Consider the following 13,295-nt stretch of genomic DNA (forward strand, 5'->3'; position numbering starts at 1 on the left):
GAAGAACGTTCTCCTCTCCTGCAGCTGGGCAGGTGACAACAAGGCTCTGTGTGAGGGACCCTGACCAGGGACAGGTCACCATGGCCCTGCCGTGTCCCTGGGGGACAGGAGAGAGGCTGGAGCTACAACAGGGAATGGCGATGCCTCAAGGAGTGGCTTCGGTGTGGGTATGCAGTGGACACACACACACAGAGAAAATAAACGGGAGAGGATGTTGTCAAGAAGCTGTGACCATTACTTATGTGTATCTGGGGACTCGGTACCCTTCCCCCCGTCGCCTTCAAAAATGTTTATAGCATTTATCTCCTGATTTTGTCTGGCAGCCTCCATCTATTTCCATATAAGCGATGAATGAGAGATGTGCCTAGTAACTGTCTCTTATGGCTCAGTAAATACTTGAATTTATTTGCATATTAAGTCAGCTGCGCTTATACTGTGCTCACTAAATGCAGCACCACGAAATGCTGTGCAGAGGAGGCTGGTCGGCCATTAACATGGTCAGGATTTATGTGAACAACTGCCTTTAACATTAATGGAAGTTATCTACACAAATCGTCTTCCAGTGGGGGAATAGGCCGTAATGTATGTAAATACATCTTACTCTCTGTCGTTTAGTCATTCAAAAGGGTGCCCAGCGAGGTAAAACACTGCTCTGGTGCTGGTACTCAGTGTCCCCTAAAACGTGGAGAGGCAGATGGCTCTCTCATTTTGAGGACCCCTTGCTCCATGCAGTGGCTGGGAAATGGACTCCTAGGACAAACCTTAAAATTCAGAGGCATTTTTATTAACAAAAGGTGGTAGAATTCACACAATCCCAGGTGTTTTGAAACTTATATTAAATCTACCTGACATAGCTGCCACAGATGATTTCTAGTTTAATGAGGTTATTAAATGGGGAGACAATACTGCAAAAATGATCATTGATCTTGTGTCCTCGGCCATTATTTTTACACTATTAGCAGTGGCAGTCTCTGTTGACAAAAGGGAATGACGCTGAGCCAGCGAAGAAACAGGATGACTTGTCCCTGCTGAAAAGAGAGGTGTGCTCAGGTGAGCTTCCATCAACCTGGTGCCAGGCCTCATGTCCTTCTGCCAGCCGAGATCTCCTGGGATAGGAGGATGTCTCACAGGAAGGGCTGATGCAGGTATTTATGTAGGCAGGAAAGGCTTCACCGTGGTGGTTCATAAACGTGAATCATTCCCATATCTCCCCCCTGTACCTGCCAGCCCGGGGGAGATGCAGGACCCCCAGGCTGAGAGCAGCTTGCTGCCTCCTGCCCAGAGGGCAAAAATAACATTTTGCTGCTGACGAGCACCAAAGTTCAGATAACTGTTAAGGTTTTGTTTGTTTGGTTTTGTTTGTTTGATTTTCCTTTCCTGAATTCCTACAACTACTGGTTCTATTTTATTTTATTTTTAAACAAACATGAGCCAGAGCAGAGCATGGCTATCCGGTGCCTTGGTGCAAGCAAAGTTCAAACCAAACCCAGGGCTTCTGCTGGGGGGACCTTGGTCCTGCCTCGCTGCTGCATCCCACCAGTGTCCTGTCACCAGGGTTCCCAGCGCCTCCCCAAGAAAAATGAAGGAGGGTCCCAGTGCCAAGAAGGAAAAAAAAAAGTTGTCTGTGTACGAGGTCTGGAGGAGGGCAAGCAGGAGCACTCCCCACTGAAAAATGGAGAACAGGACCAACTGAGACTTCTGGTGGGTGGTGTGTTATGATTAATTTAGAGGTGAAGGAGTTCTCCTAAACTCATTCATATGTAACTCTTCAGAGTCCCATGAGGCAGCAGTTCCCCACAGCTACTGGCTACATCCCCACACAGGATGGGCCGCTGGAGAAAGTGCACCAATTTTTTTCTTATATTTTTTTGGCAACAGAGAGATGAGTGACAACAGAATAAATACATAAAGTCAGCCTCTGAAAAGGTCAAATTTGCCTGCGCTCATAGCTGATGTGCCTGTTTCTCATGCTAATTTTGGGGCAGGGGGAAACTTGACGCTGCAGTCCTGCTGCCTGGTGCTTGCTAGAAAGGGCTGCTCAGAGTCGGGGTGTTAAAGCATCAGGAGAGAAATGATGCACTGGGAAGGCCAGGAGAGCATGCTCTGTGAGGGAGAACAAAGTAGGAGGAAAGTGGAAGGAAAAGAAAATAAATAAAGTCTGAAATTTCTCCTGGTATTCGCAGGGCTCCATTTATCATGCACTGCGGATGGCACCGTGCCTTGGTCCCTCGCAGGCTCCCTGCAAGTGTGGAAGATCTCCCCGCATGAAGCATGATAAAGTCATCTCTTCTGAGTGCTGATAAAGGAGCTAAGAAAGCCCGAGGGCAAAAATAGGATAAACTCTGAGCGGAGGAAATAGCTTCAGCCAAAGAGTCTGGGGCATGATGATGACCCAGGTGGCGCTGGGTGCCACCTGAATTACTGTGCTAGGGAGTGAATCTTACGTTGGGTGTTGAGATGCAGAGGTAGGCACTGGCAGTGGGGCACTTTGCCTGTCTTACTACTGCTGCCTTGAGCACTCCTGATCAATTGGCATTCACCCTGGATTTCCAGGAGAGATACAAGGAGCATTTCAACCTGCTATTTTCTGTCCTTTGCAATTTCAGAGAGGTTTCATGAAGAGATGCGTACCAATTGCTTCAAACGCTGTACTGCCCCAAAGCGCTTGTAATACATCCCTGAGTGATGTGGTCACACACACAACACAATAAAAAGGATTATTTGCCTCGGGATGTTGTCCCCATCACCTATATGTGGGTGGGCAGAGTGAACTGTGACCTGCAGATACTTTATCTGTCTTATAACCACTTGTACTTTCTCACTGGCAGGAGAAAAGTGTTAAAAGCTGGAATCTTTTGTTGAACAATTTTGAAATTATTCTGCAGGGGAGTGTGAGAAGTAGTCACAAAGGTAACCAGGACTTCTTATGCAGTGTTTATGAAGACCTTTGGGTTAGAGATATTTTTAGGATGGGGGAGCAGAGTGCTCCCCCTCCTCACCAGGCTCTTGTAGGCACCTTGGGTGCTTCTCAAGGAGCACATGCTGCACCTGGGAGGTGGTGGAGGTCTTCCTTTCCAGAGGCAATCAGGAGCCACCAGTCATGAATGTGTTGCTGGTTCTCGTGTGATCCACAGATACTCCCTGCCACCGGGTCTGGAAACCTCAGTGCTAAATCAGAACATGACACGAGTGGCTGACTTGTCAGCCTCAGGGGTACGGTGTGCACGGACATTTCTTCCTCGTCAGCACCAGGCATTGCTGTGGAGCTGTGAGTTGTCTCTGCGACTCACATTTTTGTCCCAAGGAGCTGGAAGAAATGTAGCCGTAGTACAAGACATCACCATCCTGTGCTGGACCTGTGTTGCCAACTTTATGATACAGACATATAGAAAATGAAAATAATGGCACCTCAAGAGCCATTAAGCAATTCAATGTGTCATGGGGAAAAAAGCACCATGTGCACGGGGTGGGGACACAATATGAGCTCTTCTCCGGTCCCAGACCACTCTTTTGGAGGCTTAACTGGATGGCACAAGCATATAAGGCTTCTGCTAACCAGTTAGTGCTGGAGTGACACAGGGGCTGAACTTTGTGAACCGTTTCCATAATTAACCTGAAGGTTTTCCTTTAGTTGCCCTCATAGCTTGGTTGGAGCATGTCTTCTCCTGATCAGCATTTGCAAGGACAGAAGCACTGAAAATTCATCCAATGGTGCCTTTCATCTCTTGTGTCTTTTTTTTTTTTTTTAAATAATAATAAAAAAAAGGTCAAAGCAGTTAAAGCAGACACTCAATCAGTCCAGTTTTGCAAGATGTATTGCCCAGGGTATACACATGATGACACACAAGCCAGCTGCAGCATCTTTGTTCTCAGTGTAAAGTTTCGAGGCGATGAACAGAGGGCTGTTGCCAAACACTATGTATAAATAATCCAGAAAACAGGAAAAAGTGACTCATTGTAGGGGGGGAAATGTACCAAAGCAGTTCTGAAAAGTGAGAGTGGCGTGTTTATTTAACAACAAATTAATGATGTAGTCAAACCGTGGCAAACATCACCCTCGCATGCTGTGTGCTGCAGTGACCAGCTGCAGTCAGTGAGCTTTTACTCCCCAGCCACGCTTGGTCCAGCTTCACTAACCTGCCACTTGGTGTTCCCACGGTCTGAGGTCTGGGATGTCTGCAGTTTCCCAGCACGCTTCTACTCCAGATGTGTCCGCTCTGCATCTAGAGAGCCACCTGCAGCCTCCCCCTAGGGCAGATCTGGTGTCCACGAGCCTTCACGTGGGGTGTATCAGTGCCCAAATCACAGCTGGGACTTGGACCCACCAGGGCACGAACAAATGGCTTCACCTTGCCTCTCGTGACATGAGTGTAATACATCTCAGACACTGCGTATCACCTTGCCAGGTGGGTATGTTAATTTAGGTTAACACCAGCAGATAATAGTATTGGAAGGCTCTGGTTTCCCTCCTGAACCCATGTGAGCTTACCGAAGGGTTTGGATCACACCAGAGCTTTTCTTCTCGAGCAGGAAGCGGTGGCAGTGGGGTGACTGTCTAGCCCTGGCTGGCACAGCGGGCTGTAGCAGTGATGCACGTGCTTTTCTCGTTTCTGCACTTAATGATTAAGTTCAGGATCTTTTTATTTATGTCATCTGATTCCCACGTTAAAATGTGGTTTGAGTAAAAAACGGGTCTCCCATGCATAGCAATGAAAGCTTGGAGCATCTTCAGAAGCTGTGGTCCCTGAAGTCTCTAAAGACAGAAACCTAAGAGCTACTGCAGTTAATGCCAGAAAGGGACGGCTCTTTTATAAGTATTATTGCTCACAATGTAATATAAAAGTGCAGCGGGTCCCTAAGGGATAAGGATAACTTTTATGTGAGAAATGAGCGAAATTCTTGCGCTGTGTCTAAGAAAAGTTATTTCCCTATTGACTTTTGTAATATCACTTCTTCAGATTTAGGGGGTCAATTTATTTCCTGAGGCAGCTCCCAGCTCCTCTGAGTTGTGGCTGTGTTTCTCATGCCCCAGCCCTCAACACTCCACGACATTGCTGTGCCCATCCCACTGCAGTGCAGCGGCCGGTGCCTTTTGGTGGCTCGCATCCCTGCTTGCCTACGGGGCCATGGACAGAGTGAGGAGGTCTGGTGGGCTTCACTGTGATGTGGGTGTAATTAGCACAAACAAACAAGCTGCTGTGTGCATGCATGGGTGCAATTTGTGTGGGACAGGAGAAGGAGCAAACGGTTTCTTCAATGCTCAGGCCACCTGTAGAGCAGATTTTGATGGGAAAGGGGTTTCCCACCTCTTTTTTTTCAAATAAGGACACATTAGGCCTGGTAATTTCATTCAGTAGACATAATTTAACAAGACATAATTTAACAAGGAATAAAGCACAGAAATTTTAGTTGCTATTGCGGACTCAAGCAAGGCAGGGAATGATGGGGGTTTTACCCAGGACCAGGGCTGTCTCTGTGTCAAAAATGCATTTACTTGGTAAGATAATTGAGGAGGACAGTATGCAAGCAATAAAGAAATGCCTGGAGTAGCACAGGAGGCAATAATGCCAGCAGAGAACAGCCAGATCACCTCAAGCTGCTCATCGCGACAATTTCTGTTTTCTGCTATAAAGTTTGTTCATATTTCTTACTGCACTGCTGGAGGCCTCCTTTTTTGCAAATAGAAAATGTTGAGAGCTCCCAACCCTGCTTAGTGCTAGCATCCTCCCTGGCCTGCTGCACTGGGCCAGCCTTAGCCACGTGGATGCTCTGGAGATGGGCATTGGTCCTGCTCCTCTTTTATTTAGTTGCATAGATGTGGTTAAAGAGACTCCTGCTCAGTCCTGAGTGTGATGGGGACCAATTTCATGCTCCTGTGTACTGGGGGTGCCTAGGTGGGGTTGAGGCCACCTCCATCGCTCCTTTCCAACCCTGGATGTGAAGAGTGTGTAGGGACATTGCCTCTTCTTCCTCCCTGCCTTCCTACGTCTGACCTGAATACATTGGCCTTCTCTGACTTATGTATCTGGGCCTTCTTTCTGTTAAATATGAGTATCAAACTCATTTTTTTTCCACAGGAAGAACAATATATTGATGGTTCAGGAAAACACTGGAAGTATTTCAGGGATATTACCTTGATACCTGGATTCTTCTAGGACGTGAGCAAGCCCCTTTGTGAGGCTTATCCATTTTTTGCAGACACTGCTTGCAAAAACTATAGAAAACTGGGAAGGAAAAAAAAAAAGCCAACAGCTATAAAAGCAAAGGCCAGAGTACTGCCAGATGAGCAAGAGGGAAAAAATATGAGTATCAGCCAATTACAGACTCAGCTGGAGAACTGAAATGGCCATAATATAAATGTTGCTCATTTTGCATTCATTTGTTCCAAATCTTTGCCCCTGAACATTTAACAGAGAGCAGAGAGGGTCTGTGGCTTATTGGTGATGAAAGCTTCTGTCTTCTGTGTGAGGCACAGAAGATGAGAAAGAAAGGGACTGCATTCAAAAGAGAAGTTGGGGCTTTCTTCACAGGTCTGAAGATTGTAGATAAATAAGGTTGCTTTGTGAGCCTTTAGTTCAAGGAGGGTAGGCTTGTTAGCTGTGCAAGTCCCTGCTAACAAAGCTAATGGCAGGAGGGGACCTCTGGAAAGCAACCTGCAAAGCACACGGGCAAAATGTGTGATCAGAAGCAAGGCCGTCTCAACTAGCCACTGCGTGACTGAATATGTGAAGCAGGACTCGCTAAAATACAAACCCCAATTTAAAGTTAATTGCTTCTGGTTCAGAACCAGCCTCGGTTTTGTGGGTTGAAGTCCTATCAGGGCTACAAGCATTCATGTATTTAAGAAAAGATTGGTTTCAGCGTCACCTAATTGATTAAAAACAGACACCCTGGGCATCTTTGCTTTGCCAGTATCCAGGGTTTCAACCAAGGACACTGAGGCTGGAGGATCCTGGTGTTGTTAATCGTATTTGGTGGTTGGGGTGGAAGAGAGGGATGTGCTCTGCATTACCACCCTCCTGCTTTCTGGGGAAGTTGCTGTGTCCTGGACTGAAAATGGCCAGGTGCAGGCCAGCAGGGACGCACGCAGAGGGCCTACAGGTGGTATCTTCAGCTGACTGCAGGTGAGGAAGGTGGCAGGCCTCCATTTCACCTCCCTCTGCCCTCAGAGATGCTCCTGAGGAGAGGCAGGGCAAGAGCCTGCAGTGAAGACCTGCAGGAGGAGCTCGACCATCTCCTGCAGGTTGTCGAGGTGGTAGGCTGAGTCCAGGCCCCATTTTTCTTCTCGCCCCTCTGCACTATCAGCAGTGGTACTGCTGCACCTTATTTCACAAGAGAGACAGGGACTTTGCTTTGTTTTCTCCTGCCTGATCTGCTCACAGGTGGCTTGACCAGCTCGGCAGAGCAACCCTTGCCACTCATGTGGCCGTCTCACATCCATCCTCTCATCTTCCCTCCGGTGCTCCCTGCCCGTGCTCACTTTCTCCCTTTAGTCTCATCTCCCTGATTCCCTGCCACAGGCTACTAGTCTGCCAAAAAACGTCAGGCCAAATGAAGAAAGGTAAGCTTGAGAGGCGAGGCTGGCCTCGGCTGCTCCTGGGGGTCCCATTCTCACAAGGGTTTCCAGGTTCTTCTGGCTCATTAAGCAAACCTGAGCAAGCAGGGGCAGGCAGCACTGCCCTACCTGCTGTCACCAGGGGGCTATCCTTCAAAGGAACACCTCTTCAAGGACAGCTCTGTCACTGCCACGGACTGAACTTAAAAAAAAAAATAAAAAATCAGGCTGTAAGATGGCACTGGGAAACATTTTGTTCTTTCTCTTGGTAACGAGGAAAGGAGCAGACACCATCAGTGCTTTTTGTCTGGGTTTTGAAGAAGCCTGTGCTCTTCCTTACCTATTTCTTACCCCTCTGTTAAGGCACCCAGATGTGAGAGGGAGACGAGGGCAGGGTGCAGCCCCAGACCCCACTCCTGTTGTGCCCTGTTCCCCAGCACATCAGCAGTGAAAATGCACAATGTAGATCTCTGCTCAGGAGTAAGGAATGAGCTGGCCACGGGGCTCTGCTTGGAAGTACTGCTGCTCACGAGTGTAAAGAAACCCACAGGTGGCAGAAATGTTGCTGGCTTTCTGATGCATTCAGACATGTTTGGGAATGAATGCAAATGCAAGAGTAAAAATATGTTTTCTTGTTCTCTTGTTTGAACTCCATTTGATTTGGATCCGTTGGCAAATTATTTAATACGCACCACGTGCTTGCCCTTGCAGCAATTACCTGTGTGCATCCTCTGGCATATCACAAGACAGGTGGTCAAAACTGGAGGGCTGCAAATGTGGGACTCGTGTCTATCGGTTCCACATTTCCATCTATCAACCTTTGCACTCCTTGCTCTCATCTGTCTTGACCGTCCATTCTGTTTGAAATGAGTGAAGAGGTTCAAAAGTCTTGGGGAGTGAATGAGTTTGTACACTTTCTTATTCTTTGGGAAAGTAGACTAAAAAAAATGCACACCACCTCTTTTCTGTGTGTGTCTCAGGCACAGAATGAAGGCACTGAAGGAAATCTTGCCCATCTCACCCTCACCAGCAGTGCTGGCTGAGACGATGGCTCTGGGGCAAGGTAGACAGAGTCTGTGCGGTGACGGATGCTGGTGTGTGCTGCTTTGGATGCTGCTACTACTTTTAGTGTTATCAAAGAGAGCTACATTTCTGCTGTGCTGCAGGGAGAAAATGATCTACAGCTACCAGCTCTAACAGAAGATTGCTGCTCATTAGAAACCCGTGTTTTTACAGCCCAGAACAAAAGCACATTCATTTCTCCTTGTGTCTGCTTATAGGCTCTGCTGTAGCCCTGCTCCAGGTAGGGTGGAAGTACTCAAAATATGTCTTTTCAATACCTAATGTTGGGTCGAAAGTAGGTGAGTCAGACCCAACTTTTAGAAATGGGATATAGTCCTGAATTAGGACACCTAGCCAGATGATGAACTGAGCTGTGAAATAAGGTGAGGTGAATCCCAGCCTTAGCTCCCACAGCTAGCACAGATATGTGTGTTGTTTCTTCAATAATTGGTTCAAGAAATTGGGTCTTTCTGCTCAGATCGTGTTGACTGGACCGTCTCAAGGTTTTTATGTAGCAATTCTGTGGTCAAAATGGGCAGGAGAGCTCTTCGGAGAAGCAGTTTCCTCTCACTTCTGTTCCCAAGGCAATTGGCAAGGAAAGAGGGAAGCCCTGCAAGTTGCCACGAAGGACTCCATGCCATGGCTGGACATTATCCCCATCTTTCTTCAAGCAGTGTCCTCCAAGCAGTTCTCCATACAGAGTCATTAGGCAGCCACATCCAGACATGCAGACAATATTGGTTCAATGCCTTCATTAGCAAAAATTCCTGCTGCCTGCTTCACTAAACACCTTCCGTGTGCTAAGCTGTGCTGCTTTGGTATTCATGATTAAGAGATGTGTAATGCCTCGTGTCCCTGAATGCACTTCTGCGCCTTGCTTTGGCTTAAGGCATGTTCTGTTTCCTCCTTCCCTATGCATCGTCCCCGTGCCAGTCCAGGAACAGGTTTGCGTTAGACCCGGTGTAAACCGAGTTAAAATGATCATCCTCTGGAATTACCGACATAAAATTTAATGTGATATTTTTACCTTCAGCCCTCGCAGTTACTGGAGCGCAGGTTAAAAGCTGCATTTATTACAGGCATTTATTTTTATTAAGAACAGATCTTTGCAGTCCATCAAAAGTCCCCAGTTTAGTAGGAAACTCACGGTGGCTGCCTCCACTCCCAGCTGCGTTTGCCAGCTGAGTCCAGGTGAGCTGTGCTGCCAGTCTTACAGCCTGGATACCAAGACACGATGCAGGGCAAGCAGGTTGCAAAGCTCGGGCTGCTAGAAACACCCTGCTGTGCATGCACGGCTGCTTGGGGTCCTCTGGGGACAAAGCAGCACCCTTCCTGCAGCTCTCACAATCCCCTTTACCTCCTGCCTGGGAACTGGTGGGGCGATAAGGAAGGCAGGGTTGGAAATGAAATTGCCAGACCATATGGCTTGAGAGGAGAAGGAAAGGTCACCCTGTGTTTAGCCCTATATTAAGGGAAGAGAAGCCATAAATGTAAAACAGTTTCCTGCTGTTATTTTTAATCTACGTATAGAGTGATAGACCCAGGTCAGGCTGAGGCTTCACTACGCTAGTTCCTTAGGAAAAGTACAAGGACAGGGCAAAGAGCTACAGATTTCCATCCCCAGATACCATCCCCAACTATTCATGCCACAGCAATTTCCTGAACTGGGGAGGTGCCTTCGGCAGCAGCCTGCAATTTGCCTCCTTGAATTCACCCTTAATTTGCATCAGGTTCTCTGAACCTGCTCGGAGGCCACCAAGCTTTCCCAGGGTCAAGCACAGACGGTGGCAGATGTCAGAGCTACACAAGCTGCCTCCAGCAGGACCGGGGAAAGTCCTCCTGGGGGGACGCCCTGACTTTGCTGGGGTGGCAGAAAGGGGGACCCAGCTGTCACATCCCAAGGGCACCCCATCAGCTGGAAACCATGAAATTAGGACCTGTCCTTCAACCCTGCCTTGTCCTCGAGGGTTTCCAGCATGCTGAAGCCAGCAGGACATTGAGAAAGGGAGAGGAAAGTTTCTAATCATTAAAAAAAAGGCTGTGTGGGCAATGAAACCCAGAGGGGCTTTGCTGGCAGTGAAGCTGGGGGTGAAACGCTGGCCTCAGGGTAGCCAAAAGCGGTGCCTCCATCTCTCCGGCAGACTCACAGTTTGTTTGCATGTTTTTCCAGCCTGGCCAAGAGCTTTCTCCTGGCTGTGAAAGGAGGTCACGCTGTCACCCCCCACCACGACACAGAGGTGAATTTTACTTGTCTGCTCTCCTTCCCTGCTGCTGGGGGAGCACTCTTGCCTTCCAGGGTCCGCAGCAGAGCAGCACAGCAGATGTCACCCAAGATGTCCTCATACTTCCCTTAGCATAAAAGAAATGAGAACCAAGTCATGGCTGGGCTTATAATTAAGTGCAGTAACAACAGTTTCTGTGCTGCAGGTGACTTTTGGTTCTGCTGTACCAGCTCAAATGCATTTCACTGAGATTACGCATGCACAGCCCAGCTGGTCCTCCTGATCTCGGCCAGGCTGTGAAATCCAGCATAATCCTCACATTTCCCCTCCCTGCACGACTCCCTGCCCACAGCTAGCCTGTACTGTACCAGCCAGGGGACGTGGTGTTTCGGGAGGTGGGAGAGAGGCAGAGGGCATCACTCAGAAAGCGCTGCGGGGAGGAAGATGCATGCAGCTGTAGACAGAAGGAAAGTGGTGATGCTCGGGACAGAGACAGCCTTTCCGTTTGACTCCTGCTGCGGTGAGCTTGATGCTTTTAACCCTGAAACCGCAGTCCCCACAGTCACACCAGGCTTTTATTTGGTAAAAATCAGACCCTCCTGGAGGGCTTTCAGCCCGTTCCTGATCTGACCGAGTATACCTCGAATACACAACCACAGTGTCCCTGGGCAATTAAAATTATATTTAAAAATTAAATTAAAATTTAAAATTAAATTAAAAAATAAATTAAATTAAAAAAATATATATATTTAAATAATAAATAAATAAATTAAGTGCTGTAGGTTTGTCACAAAGTGATTTTTCCGATCTGATGTTAGACCTCCAGTGTTTGCATGAGAGTTTCAGACAGCTGATGTTAAAGACCGGAAGATTTATATTCAAACTGTAACTCCTGTCCTACATAATGGATCTGTCTGATCTGAGCAGATACGCCTAGTGCTATTGTAAAAATCTGTTTGTAGTATATTACAAATAAATGTATTTACTGAGGGTTGGGAGCCCTCTATTTTTTTTTTTTCCTCCAACAACAGACACTAAACTACTGAATGGGCAAGCCCAAATGAGCGAATCATTTCTTAGTGAGTCATGCTTTCAAAGTTGTGACCAGGCAAAACGTATTTACCCTTGGGGCAGGGAATACCCTGCTGCAGACCCTTCCCACCAGACAGAGCCCCCATTGAGCAGTGCCCTGCACACCACAAGGGAGCACAACCCCATTTCTGCTGCCCGCAGTGTCAGCTCTGCTCAGTCCGATCATGCTGGCTTCTGAAATGATCAAATTTGATTTTGGAGTTCGTAGGTATTGTAAAAATCTGTGCTCGCCTGTGGTAATAAACAAACCTCTGCTTGCTTTCTTTTTTGAGCTTCAAGGATGCTCTTGGACCACATCTTCAGGCTGTCCTCTGTAAGCGAGAGGGCCAGAAGTAAAAGTGTAAAGCAGGGAGTCCTCCTTTACCACTGGCCTGAGGGAACATGAAATTGAAAATGTCAGATGTGGCAAGGTTTATCATAAAAGCATGAGAACTGCTCATAGGCTTCTGTCTAGCAATGTGTGCAGGCCAGGGCTGGGCTGGTATTCTGCCCACGCTCAGGAAAGCAGATGTCTACACAAACCAACATTTGAAAACCTATTTCTGCAGGTTTTTTTTTTATTGACCTCTGTTAGCATGCGACCCTCGCCAGGAGCTGTGAAGAATGCTGTGTATTCCCTTGCTGCTCCGGGTATGGTCGTGTATTTGTTTTCTTTATTAAAACTTGGGCAGAGGGAAATGGACCAGATTCCACTCCATTACCCCTGCTCAACTTCATCAGCTGCACGGAGTTGTGATGAAATAACAGCTTTTGATGGAGTACATCCAAAAGCCCACCACTAGCATGCACGGCAACAGATGCTGTAACACTGCAGAGAGGAACGGTTTGGCAATCCTCCTCTTGGGTGGCTACCTCCTGCCACCAGCCGTGCTGTCCCCCCACGAGGCTCTGCCTCCCCGCTTGGGAACGCTGTGCAGGAAACCAGAGGGAAGCCTGTTTTGATATTGGTAGCACCTCCAAGGTCAGGAAGGATCTGCAGGAGCACCAAATCCTAGAAAAGTTCAGGCTGGCAGGGACTGCAGGAGGTCTTCTCCTCCAGACCCCTCTGAAAGCAGGGTGGAAATGTTGAACTCAGAGCCGGCTGCTCACCAGTTTGCTGGCGATGGCAAAGTGAGGATGCACCAGAGACACAAAGGTGTTATCTAAGGGCTGTGGGAAAGCTCTTCATCACCATCTTCATTGTGTCTTCATCAGCTCACCTGCAGGGTCAGCCTGCCAGTGTGGGATTCACAATTAGCCACCTCTTACAGAAACCTCGCCACTTGAGCCAGCTCCCTGCACCGCACTCGTGGTCAGAGGAGAGAACGGGGCATGACCCGGGGTTGGTCTCTCTTTGGAGAAGCTGAGCTGAATGGGGTCAGTGA

General features: G+C 47.9%; 1 protein-coding gene across 1 annotated transcript in view; it reads left to right on the forward strand.

Annotated features, from left to right (window-relative positions):
• The window catches only part of SCML4 (Scm polycomb group protein like 4), a 52,484-nt gene that overhangs the window by 5,598 nt on the left and 33,591 nt on the right, over positions 1–13,295 (forward strand). The gene's annotated exons all lie outside the window — the stretch shown is intronic.

The sequence above is a fragment of the Anas acuta genome, chromosome 3 (genome assembly GCF_963932015.1).
Source record: "Anas acuta chromosome 3, bAnaAcu1.1, whole genome shotgun sequence".
NCBI lineage: Eukaryota > Metazoa > Chordata > Aves > Anseriformes > Anatidae > Anas > Anas acuta.